General features: G+C 36.7%; 1 pseudogene; it reads left to right on the top strand.

The window, feature by feature from the left end:
• The first annotated feature begins 4,341 nt into the window (after window positions 1–4,341).
• On the top strand, window positions 4,342–5,886 carry LOC148198515 (uncharacterized; annotated as a pseudogene).
• The last annotated feature ends 18,823 nt before the right edge of the window (window positions 5,887–24,709 follow it).

Below are 24,709 nucleotides of genomic sequence, written 5' to 3'. Positions count from 1 at the left end.
TTGTGATTGTGAGATTAAGCAGGATGAGTATGTCAAATGTGAATGAGCCTATTTGTGAGGTTTTGAGCTCCAGAGTTTTTATTGATTGAATGCTATTGCTTTGAAAGCATGAATGATTTTGCCCAGGTTTTCTATGATTGAATCAATTGCTTGTTTTGCATCATATGATCCAGAAATGTGAAAAGAAAAGAAAAGAAAAGAAAAGAAAAGAAAAAGCAAAGCTCAATGTAAAGACAAGTTGGGAAAAATAAGAATAATTGTGTTGTTATGATTTTCTTAACTCAAGGATTTTGTGATCCAGAAAAACCAATTTTCTTGATTAGCCCAGCCACGTTATAAGCCATTGAAAAATCCTTGTGATGATGCATGCTTGTAAATGTTTTGATTATGGTTAAATGAAAGGCAAAGTTGATTCATGTGACATTGTGGTAGTGGAGTGAATGAGTGATTACCTCTTATACACTTGTGTGTGAGTGAAACACTTTACCTGGTGAGGAAGTATTCCATGAGCACATGAACATCCATGCTTAATTGATTGATCATTCATGAAAAATAGCATTTGTTTGATATTAATTGACTTTGTGAACACTAAAGCATGTGCACATCTTGATTGAAATCTTGGTCAAAAGTTTGATTGAAGTCTTTGCTTATCTTGAAAAGAAATTTTTGAATGAGTGAACCATCATATGAATCGGTAGAAGATTGAGTTACATCTTGTTTGCTTGAGGACAAGCAAAGTTCTAAGTTTGGGGTTGTGATAACAGTTGAAAAACTGTTATTTTCATTACCTTTTTGTCATACTTTGAGTGATCCCATAATGGTTAGAAAAAAGTGTTGGAAATCCCATGTAAGAACAAATTCTAGTGTATGACTGTGAGTGAAATCTGACATTACTGAACTTAGGATTGATTTAGCGTTAATCTTACTACTTGATGTAGAAGGATAAAAGTACCTTAAACTATTTATGGTACTACACACATTCTCAATGGTGCATGATGTCCATTGCTACCAAGCAAGGAATTCTTAATCTTCAGCTAATCCAGAGTTCCAACATAGTTTTGAACTCTTTTTAACTTCAAAATTAATTTTTCACTAACATTAGAACTGCAAGTGCTTAAACAAATGTAATTTGAGATACAGTGATAAACAAAATTCAGTAAAATGCATCTCAGTATTTGGCATGACCTGAATTTTCCCCTTTAATTTCACATCCCCTTCAACCATTATACCATCTAGTTTAAGCAATTGATTCAGCAATAACTCAATCAGATTAAGCACATCTGTTTGTGCAAATCTTCCACCTTTGTTGATAATTCACTCAAATGTTGATACCTAACCAAATCCAATCACTGATCATTAGCAACCACAACAATATTTTTTCCCTTATAGCCTATGTACTTCCAAGCTGATTCCTGAGATTGATTTGGCTATCGGAGTTGCCAATTTCATCATTTTTCCTTGCTGGACAGCCCCTTTGAATTGACAAATTCTGCTCCTTCTCCACTTCCTAAGATGCCACCTTAGTTGGAAAATGTTTCTAAAACTGGACTGCACCTCAAAGTCTTTAAAACACCACTATTTCACACATAAATTAGCACCAAAGCAGATAAAAAACTAGACCAGAAATTACAAGGACAGCACCAAAATCTGACTTTAATTGGTCAATTTTAACATGCCAAAAAGCTTAAAACTAATATAAATAGGTGTAGAATAGAAGTAGGCACTCAAATGGATTCTAAGAAAGGTTCTTCAACAGATGAAGAAAGCAAGAAAAACTGAAACATTTTTTGCTCCAAGCAAAATGGAATTTTATACCAACTTCATCAAAACAGCACTTAAATTTTTTCAACTCTACACCAAAAAATTGATCCAAGATTGGTGGTTCTAAAAGTGAAATCGTGCATAAGTGATTCTGACTCTTTGATAATACTTTCAGCAACTTGAATTCATCAATTTAAACTTGTTTGAACTCTAATTGGGTTGAAAACGAAATTGTATAGCAGATTCACCCTTTTAGTTCCCAATTTCACTAAAAAATGATGTTTGAATATGCAAATTGCACATAGATGAATTTGGCTTCAATTTGAATGTTGTAACAAGTTTAAAACAACAATTAGGAATTGTTTAAACTGCCAAATAGCACAAAATCCTTGCTGCACGAAAATAGACACCCAATACAACTTTTTCTTCTTCAAAATGACTACTAAAAATGCACTAGAATGATTAGAATTTGCAAACTGCACTAAACTAGCCTAAGAAACTTATAAGAAGTTGTCCTAACAAGTTTAGAATGGTAAAACGTAGCTAATTAGAAACTCACACTACAAAAACAACATAAATCTCAAAATTTGGCAACTTAAACCTAAAATTAGACCTAATGTAACCTTATTTTAACTAATGTGAACATCCTGATAACGGTTGAAAAACCGTTATTTTTATGCTTAAAATTGATACCAAAAGCAACCTTTAAGACTTAGAAACTAGCTTGAACTCATATTTTTGCTTTAGTTTTGTGAATAAGAGAGTAAAAAGTGAACTTAATGGTTTTGTGCAAGATTCCCTTGATTTTGTAGGCTAATTGAATGATTTGAAAGAAGAATTGAAGTACCGAATGATTGGAATACTGAAAAGTCAACCAGAAACCAGAAAAGTCAACCAGTCAACCAAAAAAGTCAACCAGTCACCAGAATGCAGAAAAGTCAACCAGAATACAGAAAAAGTTCCGCTGAGCGGTAAAATACCGATGAGCGGCACTTTTCGGGTGCCAAAATCACCGCTGAGGGGCAAAAACAGCAACTGGGGGCAAAATGGATCATGCGCTATTACCGCTCAGCGGTAAAATACCGCTGAGCACCATTCTAAGTGGGCTTGGACCGGTTTTCTTTTGTTTTTATGGGCTTGGACTTGTTTTATGTTATTTTTATGCCCTATTTAAGGACTTGCACGTCCTAGGGTTTGTATCTTTGGCTGGGAGGAAGCAAACACTCTCTTTTCCACCCCTTGAAGGAAGATCTTGGATGCTCAGGCTACCTCCTCATCTTTCTAGGGTTCTATCTTTCTTTCATTCATTATTGTTCATCTAGTTTCACCATGAATTGGTGAACTAAACCTTGTATTGTTCTTGGGGAATCAATGTAGTCTTGTGAAACTCTCATATATGGAATTTGAGATTTAACATCTTATATTAAGATACATGCTTTCTTTCATCTTTAGTTAGGGATTTTCCTCTTTGCTTAATGCTTGCTTTGCTTAACTCATTCATTGCCATGATTATTGATTTTGTCGATATGGGAACGTACCGGGAAATCTAGATCCGGGGAATTTCTCCCAATAGCATATTGGTTGCCTTTAAGCTCCTGCACTTCAGAACTAATTACTAGGAATGCTAGGAATTGTATGCATTCGTAATTAAGGATAGGCCTTCTTGCAAGGTGATTTAGAGAGTGGCATTAACATTGATGAAAAGAATGATGAATTCCTAAAAGTATATGAGAGTGGATAAGATGAAATTGATAACCCCAACAACATACTCATCCATCTAATTCATTAAAGTGTTTGTTTTCCTCTTTTCCATTGATCAAAATTCATGCATACATGTTTAATTACTGTCTTTTGCATTTAAACCTACAATTAATTGTTTACAAGTCTCAAATAATCAACAAATCATATAACTAACTAGGCCGTGAGTCCTTTGGGAGAACGATACTTGGTCTTACCTAGTTTTATTATTTGATACGATTCGGTCACACTTGTCGATTGTTAAACAAGTTTGTGGCGCTGTTTTTCGGTGTTCATAAATTTGTCATCACATCCTAACATGTCTAGAGTAGTGAAATGGACCTAGTAAGCTATTCAAAAGCAAAGAATTCCATAAACCATAAATTGTAGTATATATCCATGCTTTTATCGATATTTGATTGCCTAAATTATGTTGATGTCTAAATGGTATGTTCATTTACATTGTCTTTCATTTGTTAGGCTATAGCTTGATTAAGTTAAGTAGTCATTTAAAACCTATGGTACTACAGATATTCTCAAAGCAATGAGAAGGGTAAAAATACACTAAACACTTAGAACCTACAAAATATTTGGAAGTACTCTAGACAAGAGAACTTCAGTAGTAATAAGTTGTCTCTTCCAACTTTAATACACAACCCCTTAGTATGTTTGAGGCATTTCAATATTGAGGACTTCTCTTTGCATGCCTTTATTGAATTCCTATGACAATAGTTTTCAAATTGCCTTCCATGTTCGACTTGAGTAGTAATAGGTTTATTACTTATGTCACATGGAGTGTTGCTGTTTTGGCTAAGTTTTTATTTGTTTGGCTTGTCACAGAATATGGCCCATTTTCCCAACCATCGTGGATGGATGTACGACCGTTGTTATAGTGGAAGGAGAGGTTTGAAGGAATCTTTTGTCATCGGAGTTGAAGAGTTCGTGGAGACGGCCCGACGATATCAATATTATGCCCTTGATGGAGGGATTCGATGTCCATGCATCAAGTGCGAATGTACAAGGATTTTGAAAGATGAAGCCGTCAAACTTCACCTTTACCAAAAAGGGTTCATGGCTAATTACAAGGTTTGGATATTTCATGATGAAGAAATTCCTTCGACCTCCACTACAACTGAAAAACGGCTTGCATCAGGTTCGAATACTATTGTACATACATCTGAGATAGATCAATTTGCCTATATGCAAGAGATGTTCGACAATGCTCTTCGTCACCATGCTGAAGAAGCAGACAATAGTCATGATGATGAGCCTCCAAATGAAACGACGCAGAGGTTTTACAATTTACTTACAGAGGCAAATCTACCTGTATTTGAAGGTTCATCTGAGTCAAAATTGTCAGTGTGCATTAGACTCATGGCTGGCAAATCTAATTGGAACGTTCCCATTCAAGTAGTGGACTTCTATACAAAATTGATGTTAGATTTGACACCACCAAACAATTTTATGCCGAAGAATTATTACCAAGCCAAAAAATGTGTTTCAAAGTTGGGATTGGATGTCAAGAAGATTGATTGTTGTTTTAATGGATGTATGTTATTCTATGGCAATGACAGTGGCAAAAATGATGCATTGTTGGTTGAATGCAAGTTTTGTGGCTCACCTTGATATCATACAATGCATGCTGGATGGAGGCCAAAAAAACCAATTCCCTTAAAGTCCATGTTCTACTTGTCTATAATTCCAAGATTACAAAGATTGTTTACTTCAATGCAAACATCAGAACACATGACATGGCATGATGGTAACAAAACTCCGGGATTTTTGCGTCATCCTTCTGATGGTGAAGCTTGGAAGCACTTCAATCGTAAACATCCATCCTTTGCTAGTGAAACACGTAACGTCAGACTTGGTCTATGCTCTAATGGGTTTACCCGGTACATTCAGGCGTCTGCCTCACCATATTCATGTTGGCCCGTGATAGTTACCCCATACAATTTACCACCTGAGATGTGTATGACAAAGCCTTACATGTTTCTATCGTGTATAATACCAGGTCCATCTAATCACAAATCATTGATTGATGTTTATTTGGAGCCTTTGATTGATGATTTGAAGAAGTTATGGAATGGTGTTTGAACGTATGATGTTTCAAGGAAGCAAAATTTCCTTATGAGGGCAGCCTTGATGTGGACTATTAATGACTTCCCAGCATATGGCATGTTATCTGGTTGGAGCACGCATGGTCGATTAGCTTGTCCACATTGCATGGAACATATAAATTCATTCCAATTGAGTTATGGTCGGAAAAGTAGTTGGTTTGACTGCCATCGACGGTTCTTGCCCATTGGTCACCCCTTTAGAAGAAACAAAAAGGCATTTCGCAAAGGGCAAGTTGAAACGGATATGCCCCCGCCGAAGTTGACTTGATCACACGTTTGGAGAAGAGTGAATGACTATCCAAAAGTCACTGAATCTGGTCAGAATAGGATAGAAGGGTTTGGAGAATGGCATAATTGGACTAAAAGAAGCATATTCTGGGAACTTCCCTATTGGAAAGACAACTTGCTAAGACACAACCTCGATGTCATGCACACCGAAAAAAATTTCTTTGACAATGTCTTCAACACAATTATGAATGTTATAGGTAAGACAAAAGATAATGAGAAAGCAAGGAAAGATTTACCTTTGTATTGTGGACGAGGCAAGAATAGTGTGTGGATGGATCAAGGAGCTTAGAATGCCAGATGGATATGCTTCTAACTTGTCCAGATGTGCCAATGTTCAGAACGGTACTATTCAAGGGTTGAAGAGTCATGATTGTCATGTATTCATGGAGATTTTCATCCCTCTTACGTTCAGTTGTTTGCCAATGCACGTGTTAAATCCACTGATAGAAATCAGTAACTTCTTTAAAGATTTGTGTTGCACGACACTAAAGGAGAATTCCCTTAAAAAGATGGATGAAAATATCCCAAGTATTCTCTGCAAATTAGAAAGAATATTCCCTCCTGCATTCTTTGATTCAATGGAGCATATTCCAATTCATCTTGCATATGAAGCTTGGCTTGGGGGACCTGTGCAATACAGGTGGATGTATCCATTTGAAAGGTTTATGGGAGAATTTAAACGTTCAGTTAAAAATAAAGCTAGAGTAGAAGGCTCAATTTGTGCAGCTTACTTGCACAGAGAGACAACGTATTTTTGTTCACATTATTTAAAAAACTTCATGTTGTCCCCCACTCATGTTAGAAATGAAATGCAATGGCAAGTTGAACCACGTGAAGGTGCATTGTCAGTTTTCCGAATTTCAGGCCGTCAAGCAGGGAAAGAATTCACTCATTGGTTAACTGATGCTGAATTCAACTCTGCTCATGTCCATGTCTTGATCAATTGCAATGAAGTAAAGTCGTACCTTGAGTATGTCATCATCCATCTCTTATCTTTCAAACGGTTTAATTGTTATACACTAATGAACTATTGTTTGTACCAGCTCATTTATTGTGGCTGAGCAAGTCGTAGAAGGAAATACTTCTACTAGAATACACTCAGAGTTTCCCCATTGGTTTAGAAATCAGGTCCGTACTTTTTCCTACATTTAGAGCAAGGTTAATTTGACTCTTGCTTTTATAATTTTGTTAGTACCTTTGTAGGTTTTTAAACAGGCATTAACTCCCACGGTTCAAGAGTTAAGACATCTCTCGAATTGGCCAATGAGATGTGTCAAAGAATGGCACACTTACTTCACCAATGGTTACAAATTCCATACACATGAATGGTCTAAAGGAAAGAAAACATCAAATTGTGGTGTGTATGTGAAGGGCCTAACAGAGGGTTGTTATGATGATTTCTACGGCATCATTCATAAAATATATGAGTTAGAGTAAAGCAACACTACTTCTCCAAACAGAGTAGTACTTTTTTATTGTGAATGGTTTGATCCTTCTACAGCTGGTACTAGAGTCAATCCACGCTTTAATATTGTCGAACTCAACCAGAGATTAAGATATGGACCGTTTGATCCTTTCATTCTACCAATTAATGTCAGACAAGTTCATTATGTGCCATATCCACCATTCCGCAATATTGACAAGCGTGGTTGGGCCGTAGCAATACAAACCAAGCCTAGAGGTCGCATTGACTCAAATGAGGTTGAGGAAGATGTTGCCTACCAACTTGACCAAATGTCACAACCACAAGAAATTATTGAAGTTGAACGTATAACCGCATTGGTCGACCCTGATGGTGATGGAGATGAATTACAAGAAACAATACAAGGTGATGAAGAAGAAGAAGAAGAGGAAGAAGAAGAAGAAGAGGAAGAAGAAGAAGAAGAAGAAGAAGAAGAAGAAGAAGAAGAAGATGATGATGATGATGATGATGATGACGACGACGAAGAAGAAGAAGAAGATGATGATGATAAAGAAGATGATGAAGAAGAAGATGAAGATGAAGATCATGATGATGATGATTGAATGTTGGACATCTATTGTAGCAAATTGAACTATCATTTGAATAGAGTTATCTAAAATACCATCTTAAAAGTTGTATGCAATTATTTATACATTGACTTTAAAAACCATTGATCCTTTGTTATTCATTTCTATTTTTTCGCTTTATTTGTAATCATTTCAATGCAGTAATGACAGGACAAGGTTCAGAACGTCCTGATAAAGGAAAGGGGGTAGCAAGGCCTAGAAAGAGGCAACGGAAGGCACCAAAGTATGTACTTAGGGTGCTTGCTAGACTACCTACCACTGCTGCCGGCAGTACATCATCTGTGGGGCCTCCTCCTACCCCTACAATACAGCCTCCTACACCTGCAGTAGACCCCACTCCTACCTCTGCAATACACCCTTATTCTACCCCTGCAGTACACCCTTCTACTACCCCTGCAACAGACCCTCTTCCTCCTCCTGTGATTATAACCCCCACTCCTCCCCCTGTGGTTACTACCCCCACTCCTGTCCCTGACCCTACTTTTATACCTTCCTCATCTGTTATACCGCCTTCTGAGACTGTCACACCATCTGCTGATCCAGATTCAAGTGGTGATGGTGAAGGTCTTGACCCGCCCCTCCATGATCGACCATGGATTGAGCCGTCTGGTAAAGGGTAAGTTTTTAATCTCTTGATATAATTTGATGTTTAAACCCTATTGTAATTCAAATGACTTTTGTTATGCAGGTTTATTCCATCTAGGGTTTCTTCCCAGGCCATCACACGTTCAATTAAGCAATAGTTTTTAAGTCCATGGCCTACTTGGGGAGCAATACCTGATGACGACAAAAAGCCATTTTGGGAGCGCTTTTAGGTGAACAATCTATTAAACTAATTGTCCTTCTTATTTTAGTATGTTCTGTAATCAATGTTTGTTCTCTTTAATGTTACAGATGAAGGTGCAGTGGAAACCTGAACATGAAAGTCAGATACACAGAAATTTCCACATGAAAGCATCTCATCGGCTGTCAGAGATGTTTAGGGATGCCCGTAATGCAGGACAGCGCCCTTACTAGCTGGGTGAACAAATTTGGAACTCTTTACTGGCTTATTGGAATACAGTAGAGTTTTGCAATAAGTGTGCCAAAGCCCAGAGGAACAGAGCATCTGAAAGGGGTGGCACCCTGCATACTGGTGGGTCGATCACCATTCATGAGCATGCCATTCGTATGGTATAATCTCGTTACATAACTTTTTCTTTCATATATAAGTTATGCATTTTTTATTTCATATGTACACTTCTAATTCTAAATTATGTTACAGGCACAAGCTCTGAGACGGGCGGTCCATGTTGATGAGGTCTTTGCACAGACTCATTTAAGGAAGGGCACTAATCAATTCGTTGATGAAAGATCTCGGAAGACTCATGTAAGCAAATAACAATATCACTATTACTAATTTTTCATTTATGTTAGTCTATCATTCCCTAACATTTCTTTTAATGTTTCAACAGGAAGAATTTTCTACGAGACTTTCACAGGTTAGATCTGAACATGAGTCAGCTCCTACACCGGATGATGCCAGTAATGTAGAAGATGACATCCGTAGGACACAGTGCTGGATCGAAATCATTGGTGGGAAGAAAAAGGGACGAGTGTACGGTGCAGGACAACTTGCTGCAAACTATACAGCATCGAGAGGAGGTACTCTGAAGCACCAACCTTCTTCTTCCACCACTACTCCTAACGAGGTCGTTCTCCACCTCACGCAGACGCTACAGCAACGTGACCAGGAAATCACTGATTTGAGAGCAGAGTTTACAAACTTTAAGGCCCTGGTCATGAGAGTGTTGCCTGGTACTTCACAGGATGAATTCAATATCCCTCCGACCCAGCCACAACCCTCCTCGTCACCCGCTGTCCCTCAGTAGCCCACATCAGTCCAACCCTCATCAGTCCAAACCTCATCAGTCCAACCCTCATCAGTCCAACCCACAGCAGTCCAACCATCTATACAGGAGCAGGATGATGAAGATCATTCTGATGATAACTATGTACAATATTAGTTTCATTTTGTTATTAGTTGTTATAGAAACAATTGGATATTACAACATTTGGAGTTTACATCATTTGGATGTTAGATCAGTTGGATGATTTGGATGTTAGAACATCATTATGTTACATTGTTATATGTTATTAATATAAATACATGTTCTATGCATTAATGGATGTTCTATGGATTAATGGATGTTGTATGGATATTGATCAATGATTGCATATTTAAGATGCACATTATGCAGGTCTGTATGTGCTTACAAACTGTTATGCAGGTCTGTTTGTGCTTGAAAACTATTATACAGGGCTGTTTGTGTTGTTGGTTTCATAAGAAATATAATTCTCCTTTATATTTTCGTCCAACTTACCGAAGGCTTTTGTCCTTCGGTAACTACCCACGTTAGGTCATTACTAAAGGCTTTTGCCCTTCGGAAATTACCGAAGGCTTTTCCCTTTGGAAATTACCGAAGGCTTTTGGCCCTCGGTAATTACCGAAGGGCGGAAGCCCTCGGTAAATGTTAGCGACAAGGGATTTACCGAGGGCTCCTTGGTCGTCGATAAGTCGTCTGTAAATGCCCTTTTTCGAGGGCTTTTGGCTGTTTCCGAGCGCTTCTAGCCTTCGGTAATTCCCTTCTTTTTTGTAGTGAATGCTTGATGATGTTTTGATATTGATTGATGTTGAGATGTGCACATTATATGCTTATACAGATGATTCACAAGCTTTGTGAACAAATGCATGATGTTGTGATTGTGATTATGATACTAAGCAGGATGTGTATGTGGAATGTGAATGAGCTTATATGTGAGGTTTTGAGCTCCAGATTTTTTATGATTGAATGCTATTACTTTGAAAGCATGAATGATTTTGCCCAGGTTTTCTATGATTGAATCAATTGCTTGTTTGCATCATATGATTAAGGCCATTTGTTGGTAACCCTTTTATTAGCCAAATGCATGATTTTAGCCCACAAAAGAGAGCACTATGTGTTCTACCCTTTGAACCCTTAGCCTTGAACATTATTTGAAAACCCTTTGTGAAAAGCTTTACCTTGAGTTAAGTAGAAAATATTTTGTGGTATTGACGAATGTTCAAGTTTGGGGTTGTTGGGAAGTTATGAAAGGGAAATTCAAAGCATTGAGCTAAGAGCTAAGAACTAAGAATGTGAAAAGAAAAAGAAAAAGAGAAAGAAAAGAGAAAAAAAAAGTAAAGCTCAATGCAAAGGAAAGTTGGGAATAAGTAAGAATGGTTGTGTTAGATTATTCTCTTAACTCAAGGGTTTTGTGATCTAGAAAAACCAATTTTCTTGTTAGCCCAGCCACATTATAAGCCATTGAAAAGTCCTTGCGATGATGAATGCTTGTGAATGTATTTGATTGTGGTTAAATGAAAGGCAAAGTCAATTTATGTGACATTGTGATAGTAGAGTGAATGAGTGATTACCTCTTATACACTTGTGTTTTGAGTGAAACACTTTATCTAGTGAGGAAAGATTCCATGAGCACATGAACATCCATACTTAGTTGATTGATCATTCATGAAAAGAAACATTTGTTGGATACTAGGAGATTGAGTGAACACTAAAGCACGTGCATGTCTTGATTGAAGTTTTTGTTATGAGCTTAATTGAGTACTTGCTTATCTTGAAAGGAAGATTTTTGAATGGAGTGATGATGGACAAATTTATGAGCACCAATTTATGATGTCACAAACTTGTTTTTCAATCGGCAAGTATGACCGAATCGTTCAAGTAATAAACTTGGTAAGACCAAGTATCGTTCTTCCCAAAGGACTCACGGCCTAGTTTAGTTATGTGATTTCTTAATTAGCTAAGACTTACAGATAAAATATTTGGAGTTTAGTATGCAAGACAGAAAATAAACATGTATGCATGAAGTTTTGATCAATGGCAAAAAGCAAAAGATAAACACTTTCAATGATATTAATGTATGAATATGCTGTTGGGGGTCAATTTCATCTTATCCACTCTCATATATTTTAGGAATTCAACATTCAAATCATCATTGTTAATGCCACTCTCTAAAGTACCTTTCTAGAAGGCTTCTCCCTAATCACGAGTTCATACAATTCCTAGCATTCCTAATGATCAGTTCATAAGTGCAGGAGCTTAACGACAACCAATATCATATTGGGAGAAATTCCCCGGATCTAGACTTCCCCGTACGTGCCCGTATCGACAAAACCAATAATCATGCATCGAATGAGTTAAACAATGCAAGCATTAAGCAAAGAGGAAAAACCCTAACTAATGATGAAAGAAAGCATAAGTCTTAATTAAAAGATGTAAAAACAGATTCCATATATGAGAGTTTCACAAGATTACATTGATTCCCCAACAAACATACAGAGTTTAGTTCACCATATTCATGGTGAACCTAGATGAACAATAATGAAAGAATGAAAGAGATAGAAAAACCCGTGAAAGAGAAGAGGAGAGCTGTCACCATCTCCCAATCTACCCCAAGGGGTGGAAGAGAGAGTGTTTGCTTCGTTTCTGCCAAAGATACCTAACCCTAGGAAACCCTAAAGCTTAAATACCATTCGTAAATTACAAAAACTTAGGTCCAAGCCCATTAAAGTGCCGCTCAGCGGTAAATTACCGCTCAGCGGTAAGTGCGTGTCTTGTTTTCTCCCCTCAGCGGCCATTTTGCCCCTCAGCGGATGTCCCGTGAGTGCCTGAATGCCGCTCAGCAGTTAACTGCCGCTGAGTGGTGACTTCGGCTTCTCCTTTTGCACTTTTTGATGTCTTTTCTGATTTCATCTCTCTCCTTCTTCACTTCTTTCACCAAATTCATCTTAAAACCTGCACAAAAACACTGAAATCAAGCATAAACCTGTCCAACTCTCTTATTTCTAAAAATATGAAGAAAAGCATGATTTCAAGCTAGTTTCTAAGTATAAAGGTTGCTTTTAGTATCAATTTTAAGCATGAAAATAACAGTTTTTCAACTGTTATCAAGTGAACCATTGTATTGATTGGTAGAAGATTGAGTTACATCTTGTTTGCTTGAGGACAAGCTAAGTTCTAAGTTTGGGGTTGTGATAACAGTTGAAAAACTGTTATTTTCATGCTTAAAATTGATACTAAAAGCAACCTTTAACACTTAGAAACTAGCTTGGAATCATGCTTTTGTTTATATTTTTAGAAATAAGAGAGTTTGGCGGGTTTATGCTTGATTTTAGTGTTTTATGTAGGTTTTAAGGTGAATTTGATGAAAGAAGTGAAGAAGGATAGAGATGGAATCAGAAAAGAACTCAAAAAGTGCAAAAGAAGGTGATGCCAAATTTATGAGCAGCGCCAAAAACTTGTTTAACCCTCGGCAAGTGTGACCGAATCGTATCAAGTAATAAACTCGGTAAGACCAAGTATCGTTCTCCCAAAGGACTCACGGCCTAGTTAGTTCTATGATTTCTTATTTATTTAAGACTTGTGAACAAATTGTTATAAGTTTCAAATGCACAAGACAAAAGTAAACATGTATGCATGTGATGATCAATGGGAAAGAAGAACACAAACACTGAATGAATTAGATGGATGAGTATGTTGTTGGGGTAATCAATTTCATCTTATCCACTCTCATATATTTTAGGAAATCATCATTCTTTTCATCAATGTTAATGCCACTCTCTAATTCACCTTGCGAAGAAAGCCTATCCTTAATTACGAGTTCATACAAATCCTAGCATCCCTAATAATTAATTCTGAAGCAAAGAAGCTTAAAGGCAACCAACCCTCATATCCCTATGTCTAGGCAATATGCTATTGGGAGAATTTCCCCGGATCTAGATTTCCCTGTATGTGTCAATATCGACAAAATAAATAATCATGACATCGAATGAGTTAAACAATGCATTCTTTGAGCAAGGAGGAAAAACCCTAACTATTAATCAAAGAAAGCATGTATCTCAAATAAGATGTTTAAACACAAATTCCATATATGAGAGCTTCAAAAGATTACATTGATTCCCCAACAACAAGAAGAGTTTAGTTCACCATATTCATGGTGAAACTAGATGAAATACAATGAAAGAGTGAAAGATAGAACCCTAGAAAGTTGAGTAGGTGATGACAAATTTATGAACACCGAAAAACGGCGCCACAAACTTGTTTAACAATCGGCAAGTGTGACCGAATCGTATCAAGTAATAAAACTCGGTAAGACCAAGTATCGTTCTCCCAAAGGACTCACGGCCTAGTTAGTTATATGATTTGTTGATTATTTAAGACTTGTGAACAATTGATTGTAGGTTTAAATGCAAAAGACAGTAATTAAACATGTATGCATGAATGTTGATCAATGGAAAAGAGGAAAACAAACACTTTAATGAATTAGATGGATGAGTATGTTGTTGGGGTTATCAAGTTCATCTTATCCACTCTCATATACTTTTAGGAATTCATCATTCTTTTCATCAATTGCTAATGCCACTCTCTAAATCACCTTGCATGAAGGCCTATCCTTAATTACGAGTTCATACAATTCCTAGCATTCCTAGTAATTAGTTCTGAAGTGCAGGAGCTTAAAGGCAACCAATATGCTATTGGGAGAAATTCCCCGGATCTAGATTTCCCCGTACGTTCCCATATCGACAAAATCAAAAATCATGGCAATGAATGAGTTAAACAAAGCAAGCAATAAGCAAAGAGGAAAATCCCTAACTAAAGATGAAAGAAAGCATGTATCTTAATATAAGATGTTAAAACAAATTCAATATATGAGAGTTTCACAAGACTACATTGATTCCCCAACAACAATACAAAGTTTAGTTCACCATATTCATGGTGAAACTAGATGAACAATAATGAAAGAAAGAAAGAGATAGAAAAACCCTATAAAGAGAAGAGGAGAGCCGTCACCATCTCCCAATCTACCCCCAAGGGGTGAAAAGTGTGTTTCTGCTTCCTCCCAGCCAAAGATACAAAACCCTAAGACATCTAGGTCTTTAAATAGGACATAAAAATAATAGAAAATGGGTCCAGGCCCAAACAGATCATAAAATCGCAGAAAACTGGCCCAAAACTCGTATGGTTGACTTTTTTCGTATTCTGGTTGACTGGTTGACTTTTCTGGTTAACTGGTTGACTGGTTGACTTTTCAGCACTCCAATCATTTGGTACTTCATTTCTTCTTTCAAATCATTCAATTAGCCTACAAAATCAAGGGAATCTTGCACAAAACCATTAAATTCACTTTTAACTCTCTTATTCACAAAACTAAAGCAAAAATATGAGTTCAAGCTAGTTTCTAAGTCTTAAAAGTTGCTTTTGGTATCAATTTTAAGCATAAAAATAACTGTTTTTCAACCGTTATCACAACCCCAAACTTAAAACTTTGCTTGTCCTCAAGCAAACAAGATGTAACTCAATCTTCCATCAATCCATATAATGGTTCACCACATTCAAAACTCCCGTTTCAAGACAAGTAAATACTCAATTTAGCTCATTGCAAAGATTTCAATCAAGACATGCACATGCTTTAGTGTTCACTCAATCACATGCTATCCAACAAATGCTACTTTTCATGAATGATCAATCAACTAACCAAAGATGTTCTTATATGTTCATGGAATCTTTCCTCGCTAGATAAAGTGTTTCACTCAAACACACAAGTGTATCAGAGGTATTCACTCATTCACTCTACTATCACAATGTCACATGAATCAACTTTGCCTTTCATTTAACCACAATCAAAAACACATACCAGCAAGCATCATCACAAGGACTTTTCTATGGCTTATAACGTGGCTGGGATAACAAGAAAATTGGTTTTTCTAGATCACAAAACCCTTGAGTTAAGAGAAACATATAAACACCATCATTCTTATTTATTCCCAACTTTTTTTTGCATTGAGCTTTGCTTTTTCTTTCTCTTTTTCTTTTTCTTTTCACATACTTAATTATTAGCTCTTAGCTCAATGCTTTCGATTTCCCTTTCTATTTTCCAACAACCCCAAACTTGAACATTTGTCAACACCACAAAATATTTTCTACTTAACTCAAGGTAAAGCTTTTCAACAAGGGTTTTCAAATCATGTTCAAGGCTAGAGGTTCAAAGGATACAACACATAGTGTTCTCTTTTAGTGGGCTCAATTTATGAATTTGGCTAATAGAAGGGTTATCAACAAATGGCCTTGATCATATGATGCAAACAAGCAAGTAATTCAATCATAGAAAACCTGGGCAAAGTCATTCATGCTTTCACAGTAACAACAATAACAACTCTGGATCTGAAAACCTGACATATAAGCTCATTCACATTCCACATATAACATCCTGCTCAGAATCATAATCACAATCACAACATCTTGCATTTGTTCACAATGCTTGTGAACCACCTGTATAAGCATATAATGTGCACATTCTCAACATCAATCAATATCAAAGCATCATCAGGCATTACTTATCAAACAACAATCATAAGCAAACCATCATAACAGACAAAGTTTCCAATTGAATACATCAAATCCTATTCTAAAAACAAAAGTGATTGATAAAACAAATCCTACTCTAGTGCTTTGAAAACCTCAGCCCCATCAATGATGCTCTCTCCCAACCCCAAACTTAGATGGAAAACTAGTGAGAAAGTGAGTGGAAGGGAGATTTTCTAAAGAGGAATGAAAGGAAAAATGTAGAGAACCTTTGTAAAAGTGTTTAGGAGTGTGTGTGCAAAGAAGAATCTAGAAATAGAGGCCAAAACGTGACTTAGGGTATAAAAATACCCTAATGGGCTCGGGTTCCGCTAAGGGGCAACCTAAGCCCATTTTACGATACCACCGCTCAGCGGCACTTTCGCGTTATGCTTTCTTCTTTCTAGCTTACCCTAGGTGCCTTCTACTCATGCCCCTCACTGGCTCCCTGCAATTAAGTTCTCAGAACACTCAAACATTCAATCCCTATCATGCAACTAAAGCAGAATCAAAACAAATAATACAGATAAAATCAATCAACTGGGTTGCCTCCCAGGTAGCGCTTGTTTAACGTCACGAGCCTGACCCAAAATCCTCCAGCACCCTTCAGTAGATGCAAATCTTTCTTACCAACACCCATCAGTGGGTGTATACAAACATAATATCCTTCAGTAGATACTCTTCCGCCTAACATCCATCAGTAGATGTAAACCCTCTAACAAACTTATAACAAAAACAAAAATACCCAAAAGTTCAAAATTACATCACCAAACCAAAAATTAAAAGTTCTTAAATCATTGGGTTGCCTCCCAGCAAGCGCTCTTTTAACGTCACTAGCTTGACCCAATAAAGCTCAAGTTCCTTCTTCTTTTTCTTCTTCTTTCTACTGAACTTCTTCAGAAATTTGATCAAACCAGGAACCTGTTGCAGTGTCTCAATCATAGGAACTTTAATCTCCAATTTCTTGAAGATTTCCATGAAGCACTTAAATTTCTTTTCCTTCCTATGATACTTCTTTGGATGACGAAAGGGTTTTTCATATGATTCTCTCTCTCTTCCTCTCGTCCTCTTTCTCTTTTCTCTCACTTTCTTTTTCCTCTTTTTCTTTTCTCTTATTTTTTTCTTCCCTTCTCTTTTTCTTCTCAACTTCTTTATTTTCACACAAATTTTCTTTCTCTCTTCTCTCTCAACCACTTCTTTTTCTTTTTCTTCATCTTTATCTTTCTCACTCAACTCTTCTTTTTCTTTTCTCTCTATCTTTTCCTCATCTCTCCCTATTTTTTTCTCATCAAAAATCTTGTCACTTTCAGTGGCCATGGCTTCACCTTCCTCCTTAGGGTTAACTTCAGTATTAACCTTAAAATCGTTCAATCTCTGACTAATGTAACGAAGGTTCATCTCCATCCTTTTAAATGATGCTTCAATGTTTTTCTGAGTAGAGGTGGAATTTTTCAAAAATCGTTGAAGTGTGTCCTCCAATGTTGGCATTCTTGCCGATAGAAAGGGTTGTTGCTGCCATTGTTGTTGTGGTTGATTCTCAAATTGTCCGACAGCTTGCCAAAATTGACTTTGATCCATGCTTGAGTGAGGTTCCCACCAGTGGTTGAGATTACTTTGGTAGAATTGATTGCCCATATAGTTAAATTCTTGTCCGAATTGCATCCTGCAAGCATTAGGCGCAAGCTCTAGAAAATATTTGTTAGCACAAAAAGATAGAGAAGATACAAAGAATAAATGATAAGAAGATAAAAGATAGCAAGATAGAAGATAAAAACATAAAATAGAAAAATGAAAACAGAAAACAGAAAAAAATAAAAACAGAAAACGAAAAAAACAAAAACAGAAAACGAAAAAATAAAAACAGAAAACAAAAAAACTAAAAACAAAAAACAGAAAATAAAAAAAACAGAAAAATAAAACAAAATAAAATAATAACCGAAAAATAAAAACAGAAAATAAAATAAAATAAAATAAAATAAAATCAAATCAAATCGAATCAAATCAAATCAAATAAAATCAAAATAAAATAAAATAAAATAAAATCAAATCAAATAAAAATAAAATAAAATAAAAACAGAAAAAAATAAAAACAGAAATTCAAAATTCAAAATTCAAAATTCAAGTCAAAGATAATCAATAATCACACAAATGAACTAGTTAAACCACGAGTCCCCGGCAACGGCGCCAAAAACTTGATGACAAATTTATGAACACCGAAAAACGGCGCCACAAACTTGTTTAACAACCGGGAAGTGTGACCGAGTCGTATCAAGTAATAAAACTCGGTAAGACCAAGTATCGTTCTCCCAAAGGACTCACGGCCTAGTTAGTTATATGATTTGTTGATTATTTAAGACTTGTAAACAATTAATTGTAGGTTTAAATGCAAAAGACAGTAATTAAACATGTATGCATGAATGTTGATCAATGGAAAAGAGGAAAACAAACACTTTAATGAATTAGATGGATGAGTATGTTGTTGGGGTTATCAATTTCATCTTATCCCTAACTAAAGAGGAAAATCCCTAACTAAAGATGAAAGAAAGCATGTATCTTAATATAAGATGTTAAAACAAATTCCATATATGAGAGTTTCACAAGACTACATTGATTCCCCAACAACAATACAAAGTTTAGTTCACCATATTCATGGTGAAACTAGATGAACAATAATGAAAGAATGAAAGAGATAGAAAAACCCTAGAAAGAGAAGAGGAGAGCCGTCACCATCTCCCAATCTACCCCCAAGGGGTGAAAAGCGTGTTTCTCCTTCCTCCCAACCAAAGATACAAAACCCTAAGACATCTAGGTCTTTAAATAGGACATAAAAATAATAGAAAACGGGTCCAGGCCCAAACAGATCATAAAATCGCAGAAAACTGGCCCAAAACTCGTATGGTTGACTTTTTCCGTATTCTGGTTGACTGGTTGACTTTTTTGGTTTCTGGTTGACTTTTCAGCACTCCAATCATTCGGTACTTCAATTCTTCTTTCAAATCATTCAATTAGCCTACAAAATCAAGGGAATCTTGCACAAAACCATTAAATTCACTTTTAACTCTCTTATTCACAAAACTAAAGCAAAAATATGAGTTCAAGCTAGTTTCTAAGTCTTAAAGGTTGCTTTTGGTATCAATTTTATGCATAAAAATAACGGTTTTTCAACCGTTAGCGGTAGGTAGCCTTAGCATCGAAGATCTTCCTCCAAGGGGTGGAAAGGTGTGTGTTTTACGTCTTCTCCAGTCAAAGATACAAACCCTAGGAAGTCCTAAAGCTTATATATTATTCGAAATATTACAGAAAAGTGGGCCTAAGCCCAAAATAATGCCGCTCAGCGGCAAACTACCACTCAGTGGTAAGTGCGTGTGTTGAGTTCTTCCCCTCAGCGGCATTTTCACCCCTCAACGGAGCCAACAGGGTGTTCATTAGTGCCGCTCAGCGGTAAACTGGCGTTGAGCGGTACTTGCGACTGCTCTTCTTTTCCACTTTTTGAGTTCTTTCCTGATTCCATCTGCATCCTTCTTCACTTCTTTCATCAAATTCACCTAAAACCTGCATAAAATACTGAAATCAAGCATAAACTTGTCCAACTCTCTTATTTCCAAAAATATAAACAAAAGCATGATTCCAAGCTAGTTTCTACGTGTTAAAGGTTGCTTTTAGTATCAATTTTAAGCATGAAAATAACAGTTTTTCAACTGTTATCAAGCATCATCTAGTTTCTGTGACCAGTCCTTTCTTGATGTAGCAACGGTTTTCTCTAAGATCCTCTCTATCTCTTTGTTAGACACCTAGCTTGCCCATTAGTCTATGGATGATAAGGTGCAGTTACCTTATGTCTCACATCATAATGTTTGAGTACCTTTGCTAGTTGATAATTACAAAAATGAGATCCTCCATCACTAATAAGCACTCTAGGAGTTCCAAAGCGTGAGAAGACCTGCCTCTTTAGAAATTTAATCATAGTGTTGGCATCATTTTTGGGACACGCCAATGCTTTCACCCATTTACTCACATAGTCTACTGCCACCAGTATGTATTCATTGTCGAAAGATGGTGGAAAGGTTAGCAATACCCTAGCAATCAAAGACTTCAACCTCTAAAATGCCTTGTAAAGGCATCTCATGACGTCTTGAAATAGTCCCAGTTCTTTGACACTTGTCACAATTCCTGACATGATTATGAGCATCTTTAAATAAAGTAGGCCAATAAAAACCTGACTGGAGAACTTTTGCTGTTGTTCTTTCCCCATTGAAATGTCCTCCATAGGGTGAGTCATGACAGTGCCAGAGAATTCCTTCTACTTCTTCATCGGTCACACACTGCCTCAAAAGATTATATGCTCCAATTTTGAACAAATAAGGATCATCCTAGATAAACTGCTTGGCTTCATGCAAAAATTTCTTTCTTTGTTGCCAATTAAGATCTTATGGAGTTTCTCCTGCAGCTTTAAAATTGGCCATGTCAGCAAACCACAGCCTCTTTTGAATGTACATGAGTGTCTCATCTGAAAAAGATTCCCAGATTTATGCTTCTTTGCTAGTAACCTCAATGTTAACCAACCGAGATAAGTGATCAACAATCAAATTCTCACTCCCCTTTTTATCACGGATTTCAACATCAAATTCTTGCAATAGAAGTACTCATATGATCAGACGTGGCTTAGAATCTGGCTTTGTCAACAAATATTTTATAGCTGCATGATCTGTGTAGATAATCACCTTAGACCCAATGAGATAAGGTCTAAATTTTTCCAAAGCATAAACTATGGCTAGGAATTCCTTCTCAGTAGTAGCATAATTCGACTGGGCATCATTTAAAACTTTGTTAGCATAATAGATTGTGTGAAATACCTTTTCTTTTCTCTGACCAAGCACGACTCCTATTGCATAATCACTAGCATCACACATCAGTTCAAAATTCTGATTCCAATATGGAGCTACAATCATTGGAGCCGATACCAATTTACTTTTCAAGATATCAAAGGCTTTCAAACATTCTTCATCTAGCACAAAAGGTACATCTTTAACCAACAGATTACTCAATGGTTTTGCAATTTTTTAGAAGTCTTTAATAAATCTTCTATAGAATCCGGCATGGCCTAAGAAGCTTTTGATTTCCTTCACATTTGTTGGTGGAGGGAGTTTCTCAATGACCTCTACTTTGGCTTTATCAATTTCAATCCCCTTAGCAGAAATCTTGTACCCTAACACAATTCCTTCATTTACCATGAAATGAAATTTCTCCCAATTAAGCACCAGATTTGTTTGAACACACCTTTTGAGAACAATATCCAAACTCGCCAAACACCTTTGGAAAGAATCTCCAAAGACTGAAAAATCATCCATGAAGACTTCAATGCACTTCTCTATGAGATTTGAAAAAATTGCCTGCATACACCTTTGAAATGTGGCTCCAAATGGCATCTTTCTGTAGGCAAAGACACCAAAAGGACATGTGAATGTTGTCTTCTCTTGGTCTTTTGGGTCTACCACAATTTGGTTGTATCCAGATTGTCCATCCAGAAAGCAATAAAATGCCTGACCTGCCAATTTCTCCAACATCTGGTCCATGAAAGGAAGAGGAAAATGATCCTTCCTAGTAGCTTTATTTAACTTCCTATAATCAATGCACATTCTCCATCCAATAACATTCCGAGTAGGAATAAGCTCATTCTTCTCATTATAGATTACTGTCATCCCTTCTTTCTTTGGAACTACCTGTACTGGACTCACCCATTCACTGTCAGAGATTGGATAAATAATGCCAGCTTCCAAAATCCTCTTTTCTAACCACTTCCTTCATGACATGATTTAGCCTTCTCTATGGTTGAGCACTCGGCCTATAATCATCTTCCATAAAGATCATGTGCATGCAATAAGTTGGACTTATACCTTTAAAATCCGAGATTGACCACCCAATACCTTCTTTGTTGGCTTTCAATACTTCAACCAACTTTTCTTCTTCTTTAGGAAGAAAAGAATTATTGATGATGACTGGCTTTGTTCCATCTTCTTCTAGAAAAACATACTTCAAATGTGATGCTAACATCTTTAATTCTAACTTTGCTTTGACTTCTTCTTCCCTAACCTGTGACAAGAAACAATTTTTACCTTTGAAGCCCGACTTTGGAGCTTTTGAACTAATCAAGGGTGCATCTTCACATGTAGCTTTATGACTAGCCCCATTCTCTTGAATATACTGATCCTATTTTAAGACATTAAAGATCATCTTCTCTCCTCGGTCTTGAAACACTATCATCCCCTCATCCACATTGATGATGACCTTTGCCGTTTTCATAAACGGTCTTTCAAGAATGATTGGGACATTCTCATCCTCCTTCATCTCCATCACCACAAAGTCCACCAGGAATTTTAATGTGTCAATGCAGAAAACAACATCTTCCACCACACCATAGGGCTTCTTTAAGGATCCATCTGCCATTAGCAAGGTTACCTTTTTTGGCTTGACTTCAAGATCATCAATTCTTTCAAGCAGAGATAAAGGCATCAAATTAAAACTTGACCTTAAATCAATTAAGGCTTTCCTTATTTTCTCCTTCCCTATGACGCAAGGAATAGTAAAGCTTCTTGGATCTTTCACTTTTGGAGGAAGTGGCTTCTTCTCAATAACACTGCAATCTCCCTTTTCATCTAGAAATTTCTTCTTTATGGAGACTTGCTTCATGTGCTTTGCATAAGCTGGAATTTGCTGCAACGCTTCATTCACAGGTATTGAAATCTCCAATTGCCTGAAGATATCTTTAAAGTGCCCATATTGTCTCTCTTTTTCAATCTTTTCACTCCCCTTAGGGTAAGGAAGAATTTTATCACTTTTCTCTATCTTTTTCTCTCCCCTCTTCTTATCTTTCTCTTTTCTCTCATCCTCACCTATTATCTCTTCTTTTCTCCCAACTCTCTCTTTTCTCTCTTCTTTTTCTTCTTTTATTACTAACTCAACTCTCCTTTTTTCCGTCATCCACCCTCTCATCATCTGCACTTACAATAACTTGGCACTCTTCCTTAGGGTTAACCTCACTATTAGCCCCAAAAGCCTTCTCAAGCTTCTCCTTTAAATCCTTAGCCATTTGGACAATCTGGATCTCCATATTTCTAATTGTAGCTTCAGTACTGTTATGGTTGGAGATGGTTGATGAACAAATTTATGATCACCAAAATATGATGTCACAAACTTGATTAACAATCGGCAAGTATGACCGAATCGTTTCAAGTAATAAACTCGGTAAGACCAAGTATCGTTCTCCCAAAGGACTCACGACCTAGTTTAGTTATGTGATTTGTTGATTAGCTAAGACTTAAGAACAAAATAATTGGATTTTACTATGCAAAAGACGAAAATAAACATGTATGCATGAGGTTGATCAATGGCTAAAACAAAAGACAAGCACTTTCAATGAAATATATTGATGAATATGTTGTTGGGAGTCAATTTCATCTTATCCACTCTCATATATTTTAGGAATTCAACATTCAAGTCATCATTGTTAATGCCACTCTCTAAATTACCTTTCAAGAAGGCTTCTCCCTAATTACGAGTTCATACGATTCCTAGCATTCCTAATAATTAGTTTTTTTAGCACAGGAGCTTAAGGCAACTGATAACGGTTGAAAAACCGTTATTTTTATGCTTAAATTTGATACCAAAAGCAACCTTTAAGACTTAAAAACTAGCTTGAACTCATATTTTTGCTTTAGTTTTGAGAATAAGAGAGTTGAAAGTGAATTTAATGGTTTTGTGCAAGATTCCCTTCATTTTGTAGGCTAATTGAATGATTTGAAAGAAGAATTGAAATACCGAATGATTGGAGTGCTGAAAAGTCAACCAGAAACCAGAAAAGTCAACCAGTCAACCAGAAAAGTCAACCAGTCAACCAGAAAAGTCAACCAGTCAACCAAAATGCTGAAAAACCAACCAGAACGCAGATAAAGTCTGACCGAGTGGCGCTGAGCGGAAAAATATCCGCTGAGCGGCACTTTTCGGGTGCCGAAATCACCGCTGAGGGGCAAAACAGCAGCTGGGGGGCAAAATGGATCATGCAGTACCGCTCAGCGGTAAAATACCGCTGAGCGCCATTCTAAGTGGGCTTGGACCGGTTTTCTTTTGTTTTTATGGGCTTGGACTTGTTTTATGTTATTTTTATGCCCTATTTAAGGACTTGCACGTCCTAGGGTTTGTATCTTTGGCAGAGACGAAGCAAACACTCTCTTTTCACCCCATGGGGGTAGATTGGGAGATGGTGACAGCTCTCCTCTTCTCTTTCTCGGGTTTTTCTATCTCTTTCATTCTTTCATTATTGTTCATCTAGGTTCA

This window comes from Vigna umbellata, chromosome 5 (assembly GCF_029865625.1).
Source record: "Vigna umbellata cultivar VRB3 chromosome 5, Vumbellata_1.0, whole genome shotgun sequence".
In the NCBI taxonomy this organism is placed as follows: Eukaryota; Viridiplantae; Streptophyta; class Magnoliopsida; order Fabales; family Fabaceae; genus Vigna; species Vigna umbellata.
This window is presented reverse-complemented; position numbering and strand designations above follow the sequence as displayed.